Source organism: Scyliorhinus canicula, chromosome 7 (genome assembly GCF_902713615.1).
Source record: "Scyliorhinus canicula chromosome 7, sScyCan1.1, whole genome shotgun sequence".
In the NCBI taxonomy this organism is placed as follows: Eukaryota; Metazoa; Chordata; class Chondrichthyes; order Carcharhiniformes; family Scyliorhinidae; genus Scyliorhinus; species Scyliorhinus canicula.
In genome coordinates this window covers 179,104,681-179,117,320 of record NC_052152.1, presented here as the reverse complement: position 1 = coordinate 179,117,320, position 12,640 = coordinate 179,104,681, and the positions used below count along the sequence as shown (strand labels likewise).

General features: G+C 43.6%; 1 protein-coding gene across 5 annotated transcripts in view; it reads left to right on the top strand.

Moving 5' to 3' along the window:
- Positions 1–12,640, top strand: part of plagl2 (pleiomorphic adenoma gene-like 2) — a 162,687-nt gene that overhangs the window by 22,583 nt on the left and 127,464 nt on the right. Inside the window, exon 1 of one of the 5 annotated variants that reach the window (XM_038803385.1) lies at positions 5,767–6,226. The exons of the other annotated variants lie outside the window; for them this stretch is intronic. The gene's annotated coding sequence lies outside the window, so the exon portion shown is untranslated. Of the gene's footprint in view, positions 1–5,766; positions 6,227–12,640 lie in introns of those variants that run through there. 5 annotated transcript variants of the gene reach the window in all.

The following is a 12,640-nucleotide window of genomic DNA, read 5'->3' as shown; positions in this document are numbered from 1 at the left end:
AATATACAAGAGTAATCCAGCCAGGCATATCAAAATGAATTTTTTTTTTTTTAAAAAAAGGAGGTAAATGTTGCTCCCTTTGAGTCGAGACAGGAGAAATTGTCATGGGAAATGAGGAAACTACAAAAGACGTTGAGCAGGTATGTTGTGTCTGCCTTCACAGCAGAAGACACAAGTTCCTCACCAGCAACCTAGGGGCTATAAAGTGTGAGGAAATTAAAGAAATTTAACATCAGTAGGGAAGAAATACCAAAGAAACACAAGAGGCTCAAATCCAACAAATACCTCCAATCTAGGGTTCTAAATGTGATAGCTTCGGAGAGAGTAGATGTGCTTGCTATGATTTTCCAACATTCCCTAAATTCGAGAATTATTCCAACGGATTGAAAGTTGGCCAATGTAACATTGATATGCAAGAAAGGTGGGAGAAAGAAAACAGGAAGCTATAAGCCAGAAAGCATGAATTGTAAGCGTTACACAGATGAACATTAAAAATCGGACTGTAAAAGTTTCTATCGGTATGTAAAGAGAAAAACATGGACAAAATCGACTGTTGGCCCTTTACATTCACAAATGGGGGATTTCATAACGGGGAACCAAGAAATGGTTGAGGAACTAAATTCATACTTTGCTTCTGTCTTCACAAAGAAAGACACACAAATAATGTACCTGAGGTTCTGATGGAACACAGGTTTCAGTGAGGAGCAGCAGGAAATTAGTTTTAGTAAGAAAATGGTTTGGGGAAATTTAATAGGTTTGAAGGCAAATAAATCTCCAGGGCCTGATAGTCTTCGTTCCAGAGTACTTAAGGAAGTGGCCCTCGAAATAGTAGGTTCATTGGTGGTAATTTTCTAAAATTCTTTTGCCTCTGGAATAATGGTTCCAAGATTGGAGGGTAGAGATTTGAGGGTAGCTAATATAACCCCCCTATTCAAAAAGGAGAGTAGAAAGCAAATGGGGACTATATACCAGTGAGCCGAACATCGATAGTAGGGAAGTTGCTCAAGTCCATTATCGAGGATTTCATAGCACAGCATTTGAAAAGCAGTGGTGTAATCCGATACAGTCAGCATGGATTTATGAAAGGGAAATCGTGCTTACAAATGTACTGACATTACTTTGAAGTTGTGACTAGTGAGCTGACGAGGGAGAACCATTGGATGTGGTGTATTTAGACTGCTAGAAGGCTTTTGACAAGGTCTCAACATGCAGATTTATATGTAAAGTTAAAGCGCGTGGGGTTGCGGGTAGTGTCTTGAGATGGACAGAAAGCTGGTCATCAGACAGGAAACAACAAGTTGGAATAAATGGGTCTTTTTCCAATTGGCAGGCGGTGACTAGTGGGGTACTGCAGGGATCTGTGCTCTGGCCCCAAATGTTCACATTATATATTAATGATTTGGGCGAGGGGACTAAATGTATTATCTCCAGATTTGCAGATGATACAAAGTTGGGTGAGCTGTGAAGAGGGTACAGAGATGCTTCAGTGGGATTTGGACAGGCTGAGTGAGTGGGCACATGCATGGCAGATGCAGTATAATGTGGATAAATGTGAGGTTATCCGCTTCGGTAGCAAAAATAGGAAGGCAGATTGAGTGGGCATATGCATGGCAGATGCTATTTAATGTGGATACATATGAGTTTATCTACTTTGGCAGCAAAATTAGGAAAGCAGATTATTATTTGAATGAGTGTAAATTGAGAGAAGTGATCCTCCGGCCATGCTGCGCCGGGAAAGCATCTCTCTGCGGTGCAGCGTGGTCGGTGAAAGCCGGGAGGCCCCATCTACCCGGCTCTCAATGCCCCGCGAGATTCAACGCAATCTCCCGAGACGTTGCCAGGGCAATCCCGCCCACAATGAGCTGGATCACTTTGTAGAAAATCTGCATATTAGAGTGAGGCAGTAAACCTTACTTTAAGGTATCAGAGGCTTTGGGATCCATTCTCTTTGCCTCGGGGAGCTCGGGCGAGTGCTGTTTGGTACTGGTGCCCACAAACTGGGGTCAGTGAGAGCTATGGATTTAGTGGTGAGAGCAGGGAGTTGACAGGAGCCAAAGACAATAACTTTGATCTTCCCAGTGTTCAACTGGGGAAGATTGTGGCTCATCTGGCATGGGAAAACAGGGGTGGCATAGAGACGAGCTGAGTGTCGTCAACATACTATGCTAAGATCAGCTCTTCATTAGCCTGCTGGCCCACAATATCAAAAAACAGCAAGTAAGGCATATGAAAACACATAGAAACTTGGTTATCCAGGCTTTAGACTTGGATGGATATTGGGGGCACATGCTGTGGTTTAGCTGCTTGAGCGTAAAATACAAAGCCAAGCTCCGCTGTAGTCAGCATTTTTATTTTCACCTTTCCAACATTGCTTCATTGTTTGAAGGACCCACCTGAGATTCAATGAAAGCCTTCTCTGCTTGCTGAGGTGTCCATAAAAGGTCCCATGCACTATCTGAAGAGGAACAAGGCTTTTTCCAGATCCGCCTTGACGAGTTTCAAAAAACAACACAAAAATAAATTCAGCCGTCATTCAGCTCTTGCGTAACGTAGCTGCCACTTTAACAAATGTAACAATATCTGCACTTTCACAGTGTATGAAGTATCTTCCCGAAAGAATAGTGCAGCACTGTATAAATACAGATTTTAAGAATGGATTGAATTGATGTTGCTGTAATGGGGTGTCAGTGTGTGTATGTAGAACAGGAAATAATTTTGTAATCAAACTTGATGTTATGCAACACACCACCAATTGTTATTACCAATGGAACAAATCGTGTTACAGGGATTTGGCTTTTTGTTACCACCAGTAGTTGTTAGTGTTACAAATAGTGCCAAATGAGGTAATGATGTCTTGCTTCCCTAAAGCTTATGTCCCCATAGGCAGTAGTTCCTTTGTAATATGCCACAAAACAGATTGAAAATTAAATTAGGTTTGTGTAATATTCCAGTGGTGTTGTAAAACTTGGCAACAGTAACGAATATAAAATAGTCATGTGCAGAAATGTACTAGAGACTGTGCTCACATAATTTCAGTTTAGTGTTTCATCGATTGAGTTTCATCAATTAGGAAAATCTATAAAAACCTACAACTCACTGAGTAACACTGTAAAAACATTGCATGCACTTATGTCATGTTCCTCCCATTTTAACACTGGCATTAACCCATTTGTTTGTTTCAAAATAGGTTAAATGTCGCCATCAAAATGGAGGGAGGAGGGATTTGATTTGGGCATTGGTGTTCTGGTCAAAGATTATACTTGAACGTTGATGAGGCTTGGGTGCAAAACAAACAATGTTTGGTAACATTAATTGTGCATAATTTCCAGGCTGCAGTTATTCATCTCTGTTTTTCCAATTTAATGTGAGGGATATTACTGTTGGGGAATATAACTCTTCCCATTTGGATGGTGTTGCCTTCTGGCACTCCCTGGCCCGATACACATGCCAACACTTCTGCCCTAACAATGTGAGTTAAATCCACCTGTAGAACATTTTCACTGCATCACGTTTCACCATTTCAGGGGCTAATCATCCTGGAATCCATCTGTGCGCATTACCAGTTACTGCTGAATTCCGAGCAGTTTTATGATGCGAGTTCTTGCCCTGATTGAGACTGCTTAACCTCATCTTCGGCAGGCACAGGCGACTGTCTGCTCATCTCACAACTAGATTTTAACTCGAAGATGAAAGGCCAATGTTTAATCTGTTCTCATCTTACCCATGGGAAAGCTGGGGGCAGAATTCAAGCAAAACATCATTTTGGGTGAGTTTCTCCCCGATCTAGCCCACACTTAAAAAATCTTTCCAGCAGTGGTCAGCTGAACTCGCTGGTGAAATAGGGCCGCTGATTTGAAAGGGTGCCCCAATTGTCCTTGGGGTCGCCCCCCCACACGCCCCAGACACATGGGCATCCCCCCCCCCCCCACAAAGTGCTATGGGGTCACTGAGGGCCCCGCAAACAACCTTTTCAGGACCACCCCCTTCATCCTCCCACAACCTTTTTATGAGGCCCCTTCATGGCTCCCCTCGGGTCCTGACCCTTGGGAGTATCCCTGCCAGCCTGGACGTGCCACCCCGGCAGCGGCTAAGTACAAGCGGGAGTGCCAGGGTTCAATCCTGCCCTCTCCCTGACTACCCAAGGGCCTCCAATGGTCTGGAAGACCCCTGAGGTGCTGTTATGCCTTGTCCACGTTTGTGTGGACCAGTACTAAACAGTGCCCTGGTGAGGCCGTTAGGTTCTGGGCACTGGGGGAATCTGGTGAATGCGTATTTAAATGAGCCACATGGATCTGGATGACAGTGTCTCGCGAGGTTTGGTTGAATCTCGCGAGATGTTTCAAGCGTCGCGAATCTCGCGAGAGGCCTATTGCGAGATTCAACTGTGTCACCCTGACACCACGTTGGGCGGAATGAGGCTGTTAAATTGCACCCTGGGTAGGAGCTGGTAGATGCATTTTTGATGATTGGAAATGCAGCTGTTTGCCTTTGCACAAAGCTGCGATCCAACTGAGAAAAAGTCTGAAAAACTGTATTTATAGAACTTTCCCGAAAGCTCTCGAGTTTATCCGTTGAGGAGTCAGGCCATCCCAGGCCGGTGGGTTCCAGATGCAGTCAGGCTCAGTTAGGTGCAATTGGTTTGAGAGTTAGCGAGAATATTGGCCTGGATTCCTGCTGCTATTGGTTACCTTGTAATATCTGCTATAAACAAATAGCTGTTGACAACATCAGGTTCTCCTCAAAGTGCCCATCCCAGAGGACAGGCTGTCAGCTCTCAATGCCACTGCTCACTCCCATAATGGCAGGATGAAGAAGATTTGTAAGTCCTGGTGAAGCAGTAATCCTGCAAGCCATGAATACTTTTGGGAGACGAGGGGAGAAAATTAGCAAACGTTTAATTCAACTCATTGAAAGGAGTTCGAATTTAAAATCAAACATGGCACATGTTAATCTTCCTAACTGTTCGGTGTAATACACTTTCCATTTTGAAACTATCACCATCCGGGCATTCCATAGATTAAAGTTTAAAACTCTGCCCTTTGGATGGTTTACCTTGTGAGATGTCCCGTTTCCAGACTCGGGAACTTCAGTTGGATTATGCTGTGTTTTCATCCGAAACCACCATGAAACAAATTTTATTTACTTAGATCTAGTGATTAATGAAAAAAATTGCACCTTGAGACATAAACTCTGATGTGGCAAGTGTCTCTTAGCACTGCCCCAGAAATAACACACTGTCTCCTCAATGCGATAAATCTGCTATTAGATTTCAGTTGTGCGTGGAATTAACAACAAAGTACCAATTCTGTGTTTAGAAGCAAATAAAAAAACATGGGGCAGATACTGTTCCATGATAAGTGGGGCAGAATTTAAAATGTTCACGTTTTGTCAGCATAACAATGACGCTTTAGATCACCTCACAAGACGGCATAATAAGCCAGTCAAAATTCATATTTAACATAGCTGCCGTATCGCTGCTTCTCGTTTTACACTACAGATTACAGCTTGCATTACTTTCGATACTGAATCTTGATTTAGGCCACCGTTGGACTGCTTTGTCATGAATTTCAGTTCTCTAAATGAAAGCCTGTGGAACCAAACAGCAGCAGTCCTTAGCCTTGTGTGCTATTATTAGGCATTTATGAATTTGGAGTTCTGCAGACAATGCCCCAAAATTAATAGTTACTAATTGTAATTATTATATAACTATAATCTATTTTTAATGTACCTTGTATCTTTATTCAATTAGTTGAACTTTTATTTTGTCCTATTCTTACATACAGAAAAGTTTATCGACTCTTTCAGTACAATGATCTGCCACACTACCTCTTTCCCTTGTTTTATTGGTTGTTTTTTGTGTTACTGTTGAGTTTCATTTTGAAGTGCTTTTAGTTGAGAGTTGCTGAGAGGACAGTTTCATTCATTCCCTGGATTTGGTTTTCACTATCAAGGCCAGTGTTTATTGCTCACTGCTAGTTGCCCTTGAGAATGTGGTTTTGCGTTGAGAAACAATGCAGGTTCTGACAGTAGCTTGGTGCAGTCATATATATGAAGGACCTGAATGAACATACACAGTTGTCATAACTAGACAGCTTTTGCTGTGTCTTCATGACTTATCCACTCTCGCGTTAACCTGCACACGTGGACATGCTCGCTCTGTAACTCTTTCGCAGCAGTTTCACCCAAAGATGTCACAGGGACTTTCTAAAACCAACAAAAGATAAAGGTATTTAATTTGTGCTCTTGCTCATTTTTGTCTTTGAAAGAGATCCCTGGTGTGTCAGAAGGATGTTGCATGCATGTTCTTTACAATTGTACCATCTATCTGTGCACGCTGAATTAGCTGCTTGAGAGGACTTTTGCACAAATCAATGTCATTCCCAGGTTCAATGATTGCCTGCAAATATTGCCAAAAGTGACTGTTTTATAAGAAACATGCCAGCTCATTCTCATTTTTGCCCAGCAAGATCCCATAGATATCAAGTGAGCTGATTGGCCAGTTAATCTGTTTTGATGTTGATTGAAGGGCGAATATGAATCGGGATGCTGGGGCAGTTGCCGACTCTTCAAGTCATGACATGCGAGCTTCAATATCCACCTAAAGTTTTGACTTGACTTGCTCTTTGAAAGATGGAACCCCTCTCATTGCAGTGTTCTTTGAGCAGGCTACAAGTGGCAGTGCAGGTTATGTATTCCAAATCCTGAGACTGGGCCCACCAAGTTGTCAACTTGTAGGAATTTGAAAATGGTTTGAGTTGCACACCCCGATTTACCCAACAATAAGCACAATTCTCTGAAATGTAGTCGTGGATGATCTCAAACGTGAAATCTCTGCCTTGTCATTTACTTATTGGTGTCCATTGTTCTGGGTAGTTTCTGATTACTTGGTAGCTTCCGCGTCAAGAAGGTTTTGCTCAAGATTCACAACAGATTTGAGGATGCAATCCAGACAAATATTTCAGTAATGTGATGAATGAGTGTTCTATTTTGGAGTTGCCATATTTTGAATGAGACATTAAGACCAGGTCCCCTCTGTTCAGTTACGTGTACAAGATCCGGCACCATTTATCTCCCACAGGTCAAGGAATTGTGATGTCGCAGTCAACTGTCCTCCCTCAAGCTCAAGTAAAGCAACAGAACAAAAACTGGGTTAAGTTAGCAAGTTATGGTTGAGTTATACCTTGCACAGTTTTAATGATTACTAATGGGCTAACCACATTTCATTAAATATCAATTCAAAGGAATTACCAATGTTGCAGACCATGCAAAATACTAACGAGGGAAAAAGTGACCCACTCGAATTGGAAATGTATTCAGGGAAATGGTCAGTGCGTTGGAGGTGCATTCAAGGGTGTTGTAGTTGGCAGCTGTTGATGCTGATGTTACAAAGTGTATTTTGAAAATGACACGAGCGTTATAAATGTTTTCTTGCAGGAATTGAAGCAGAATAAATATGTATTATATGCAGCTTTGAAGAAAATACCACTAGGATAACATTAACCTAGATTGGAGCTTTGTGCTGGGACATCCATTTTTTCTTGGGTCCTGGGAGTAAATGACATCTTGAAGCAGTCATAGCTGCTTCTTCCAGGAAAAAAAAGTCTTGAATTCAAATGGCCAACTTTGTAGCTGTTAAATTACAGTCTGGGAATCCAACGTCTTTGCGAAACCATCAGACTTTGATGTGCCCGTCACGGGTTTCTGCATTTATTTTAGGAATTTGTAGATGTGGTAGTATTTTGTGTAGTTGTATACTCCTTATTAAATTAGTAAACAATAAGCTCAGCTATTTATATACAATTTGTTTTTAAAAAATGTTTTAATGGAACTTTTGCACTTTAAATATCAAAACTTTACAGAAAAATAATAATTACCAAAATAATAACAGCACCGACACAAGTATCACAAACTGTCTGTGACAGTGGTCCCTGTACTTTTGTTTCCTTACATTATTTGTATTCGTGTGTATCATACATTTTTTTCAGTGTTCTTATTGGGATTTTTAATGTTTAGTAATAAGAATTATACACAACTTTACATGCGTATTTACAATTATTGCCAGCACTCTTTACATCGTTTCTAACAATTTGTTTTATTGCACAAACATTGGAACTTGAGGTGAACTTTGAAATGAGATTGTACAGTGATTTTTTTGTTTAATAATTTGCATAACTTTCAAATATTACTTGAGTAGCATAATTGATTAAACATCAAGTTAATTGCAGAAGCCACTTACAAATTTGCAAGTCAGATCGGTGATGCAAAGGGTTTGATGCACTAATTGCATCAGCTATGAATTGTTTTTTTTAATTAGATGTTTGATTTTTTTTTTTGAAAAATGTAATTGTTGACCACTCACATGTTGTGGGAGGTTTTTCTCCAGCAGCCCTTCCCAAATGGCTCAAAAATAAAACCTCCATCCCTAAGACGAAAAGACACAAGAATAGTTTTCCCTGATACCCGTTGAGTGCAGAGTTACACTGAGTAACAGTAGGGGGCTGCAGTACCCTTGAGTTAGGAAAGTGAAAGCATTACCATTTCTGACGACGTTGCAGGGACAAATTGTGAAGCGTAAATCTAAGCATGTGTATTCTATTCCCCAGTCACGGTTTGTGAGATGATTTCACTAAAATTAACCTCTCGGTTGTACGTTTGGAAATGAGGGCAGACGATCAAGCTGCCAATCTTTTTTTCCAGATAAAATCCAACACCTCATTTTGTTCAGTGCAATTTAGTTTTATCAGGAACTATTGACTATGAGATATTGGTTCGTGCAGTAGGTTAGTTTGCAATAAAGACATTGAAAATATGCATTTCAAACAGCCTAGCCTGACAGTAAATGAAAGGGCTTCTTCATGCATTAATACCACTGAGAAACGCTACTCTGAAAGCTTTTCACGAGATACAAAGGGTGCAGTGGAGGGGTTAAATTAAGATTCAGGAAGTCGAGTGGCTACAATTGATGGGGGAAAGCCTGCAGTACAGCTGCAAATAGTTTTTATATTTGACTGTAGATTTTACCATAGTAATGTAGATGGGGGTCTTGTTACATGACCAATTTGGAGATGTCTGAAGTTGGGCTATGAAGCTCCGGCTCTCTGCCCTCATCAGGCAGTGCACTGAGCTTGTGTCCGTCAGAAGCCGGTTCTTATTTTGATTTTAAACTCGTCCATCCCCTGTGGCTCAAGTTGAATGAGACTAGTAGGATGCACTGCCCTCTCGCAAATGGAGAACAGCACAATGGATATAGTAAACAGGGTGAAGGTTAGGATTCAGGAAGTTGAGTGGCTACGAGCAATATAGGGATGTTCGATGGCAGTGTTTTTTAAAATAAATTTAGAGTACACAATTCATTTTTCCCAATTAAGGGGCAATTTAACGTGGCCAATCCACCTAACGTGCACATCTTTGGGTTGTGGGGGCGAAACCCACTCAAACACGGGGATAATGTGCAAACTCCACACGGACCCTTTGCCGGGATCGAACTTGGGACCTCGGCGCCGTGAGGCAGTAATGCTAACCACTGTGCCATCGTCGTCCCCCTCTATGGTGGCGTTACGCCTTGTGAGCTTTACCTGTTTAGTTCGACCTCCCTTGTCCTATTTAGCGCGCTTCCCTTAGGGAAGAGATCCAACTATTTGCACCGAGAAGTGGCTACCTCCTGGGCAAGTTCTGTTTGATTGGCAACTGCTTGTGAATCCTCCAGCCCAGAGAGTGGGGGAAGAGGGCAAGAAATCCATGTCAGAAAATAAAGCCAATGGTGTTGATGGTGAACATTCTACGGCACCTTGCCTTTTTAAAAAAAGATTGCGTGCGATCAATCAATCTTCATTGCATTTTTAATTTCAAGATCATTTATGCATTGATACCTGGTTTCCGTTATAACCTTTAACCTGTTGTTTTGTGAGCTGCCTTTATTCCTTTGGAATTTTTATTCCTGCTGCTGAATGTTCATCTATTTTTAATTTGTCCTGATACTTCCTGAGCCTTTCTTTCCAAAAAAAAAAGGTGGAACTGCCGTAAACCACTTGGAGCGGAATACTGTAACTAATTTGTGTACAGTGCAACCTAACTAACCTCTCCAAGTTATGATGGGGGTGAAATGTTGTTGCCTTCATTCATATCGCTTGATTCTGAGGTAAAATCTTGCCATGAAACATGTAGGTCAGGGATGACGCAGACTCAAGCACAGCTCATAGAAATGTGATTATTTGGCTGAGCTGATGGAGGACACCGATGGAGAACTGTATTATGATAGCCAGTTTGCCAACTCCAGTGTAGGAAGGGATTAGGAAGGATTGAGGGATTTTTTTTTTGGAACAGTTTGAGAAATTATTTGATTCCGCACAACAATTAATCAAGGCTGTGATTCCTGACTCGTTAAATTTGCTTGAGCACTTAATTTGAGTTCACCATGAGTGGGATCAAAATGAATGACGTGTGATTTAACTTTGGATCTTTTCTCATGGGCGACAATATTCTGAAGTAGGTCGTTAATGAGTTTTTAACACCTGAGACGACCAGGCAGAAACTGCAGGAATCAGGATGGGGCTTCGAGAGAACCTGTTTAGCGTTGAGATGACTGAAAACAGAACATGAAAGTTTTTACTAAACCTCACCAAACAAATTTCTGGAAATAGATGCCAATTTAGTTAATTGAGAGGAGTGTAAAGCTCTTGCACAGCCAGCCACAGGTGCCGATGGTCACAGTGGAAGCTCTCATAATGTGGACCAAGTATATTGCATGTTAACTGCCCAGGTTATCCTGGGGAGTGGGGGTGTGGAGCAGCACGATAACACAGTGGTTAGCATTGTTGCTTCACAGCACCAGGGTCCCAGGATCGATTCCCGGCTTGGGTCACTTGCAGTTTGCGCGTTCTCTCCATGTCTGCGTGGGTTACCGCTGGGTGCTCCGGTTTCCTCCCACGGTCCAAGGATGTGCAGGTTGGGAGGATTGGCCGTGCGATAAAAAGGTATCCTGGAGGAATTAGAAGCAGAATGTATGAAATAAAAATTGGATATTTTCTGTCTCTCGCACCTCCGTCTGTCGCTCCTCCTCCGTCTGCCGCTCCTCCTCCGTCTGTCGCTCCTCCTCTCTCTCTCTCTCGCTCCTCCTCTGTCTCTCGCTCCTCCTCCGTCTCTCGCTCCTCCTCTCTCTCTCGCTCACAGCCTCTCTCTCTCGCTCCTCCTCTCTCTCTCGCTCCTCCGTCTCTCGCTCCTCCTCTCTCTCTCGCTCCTCTGTCTCTCGCTCCTCCTCTGTCTCTCGCTCCTCCTCTCTCTCTCGCTCCTCCTCTGTCTCTAGCTCCTCCTCTCTCTCTCGCTCCTCCTCCATCTCTCGCTCCTCCTCTCTCTCGCTCCTCCTCTCTCTCTCTCGCTCCTCCTCTGTCTCTCGCTCCTCCGTCTGTCGCTCCTTCTCTGTCTCTCGCTCCTCCTCTCTCTCGCTCCTCCTCTATCTCTCGCTCCTCCTCTCTCTCTCGCTCCTCCTCTCTCTCTCGCTCCTCCTCTCTCTCTCGCTCCTCTCTCTCTCGCTCCTCCTCTCTCTCTCGCTCCTCCTCTCTCTCTCGCTCCTCCTCTCTCTCTCGCTCCTCCTCCGTCTCTCGCTCCTCCTCCGTCTCTCGCTCCTCCTCCGTCTCTCGCTCCTCCTCCGTCTCTCGCTACTCCTTTCTCTCTCTCACTCCTCCTCCGTCTCTCGCTCCTCCTCTCTCTCTTGCTCCTCTTCTCTCTCTCGCTCCTCCTCCGCCTCTCGCTCCTCCTCCGCCTCTCGCTCCTCCTCCGCCTCTCGCTCCTCCTCCGCCTCTCGCTCCTCCTCCGCCTCTCGCTCCTCCTCCGCCTCTCGCTCCTCCTCCGCCTCTCGCTCCTCCTCCGCCTCTCGCTCCTCCTCTCTCCCTCGCTACTCCTTTCTCTCTCACTCCTCCTCCGTCTCTCGCTCCTCCTCTCTCTCTCGCTCCTCCTCCGTCTCTCGCTCCTCCTTTCTCTCTCACTCCTCCTCCATCTCTCGCTCCTCTTCTCTCTCTCTCGCTCCTCTTCTCTCTCTCTCGCTCCTCTTCTCTCTCTCTCGCTCCTCCTCTGTCTCTCGCTCCTCCTCCGTCTCTCGCTCCTCCTCTGTCTCTCGCTCCTCCTCCGCCTCTCGCTCCTCCTCCGTCTCTCGCTCCTCCTCCGCCTCTCGCTCCCCCCCCCTCGCACGCAGACTCTCTCTGTACAATATTCATATAGTTGGGTCTTAATCTACCATTTAAAAATCCATATAAAACAGTTCTTTCAAACACTGCAATTTGCAGAATCTATCTTGAAGGTACTTACATGTGCTGTCAGTACCAGTTACACATGTAGATGGCATAATGCTGGAGGTTTGCGATACAAATGGTCACACATTATTGGTCAGAAACAAGATGTTGTTCTTGTTGTACTGCTGCATTTTGCAGTTGTGCCCCCTAACCACCAGGTGGCTGTACAGCAGAATTATTATTTTTTTCTACTTTGACCAAAGTGATAGGAAAGCTTTTGGAATTGTTGGCGAAGTCAGCGATGTATTTTGTGAAATCAAACATTGACATAGAATTCAAGAGAGACATTCCCCCAACTTTCCATTTCCTGGCTGATTCCGTGTGTGAACATTTTACATCCCTGATCAGCAGCCCAC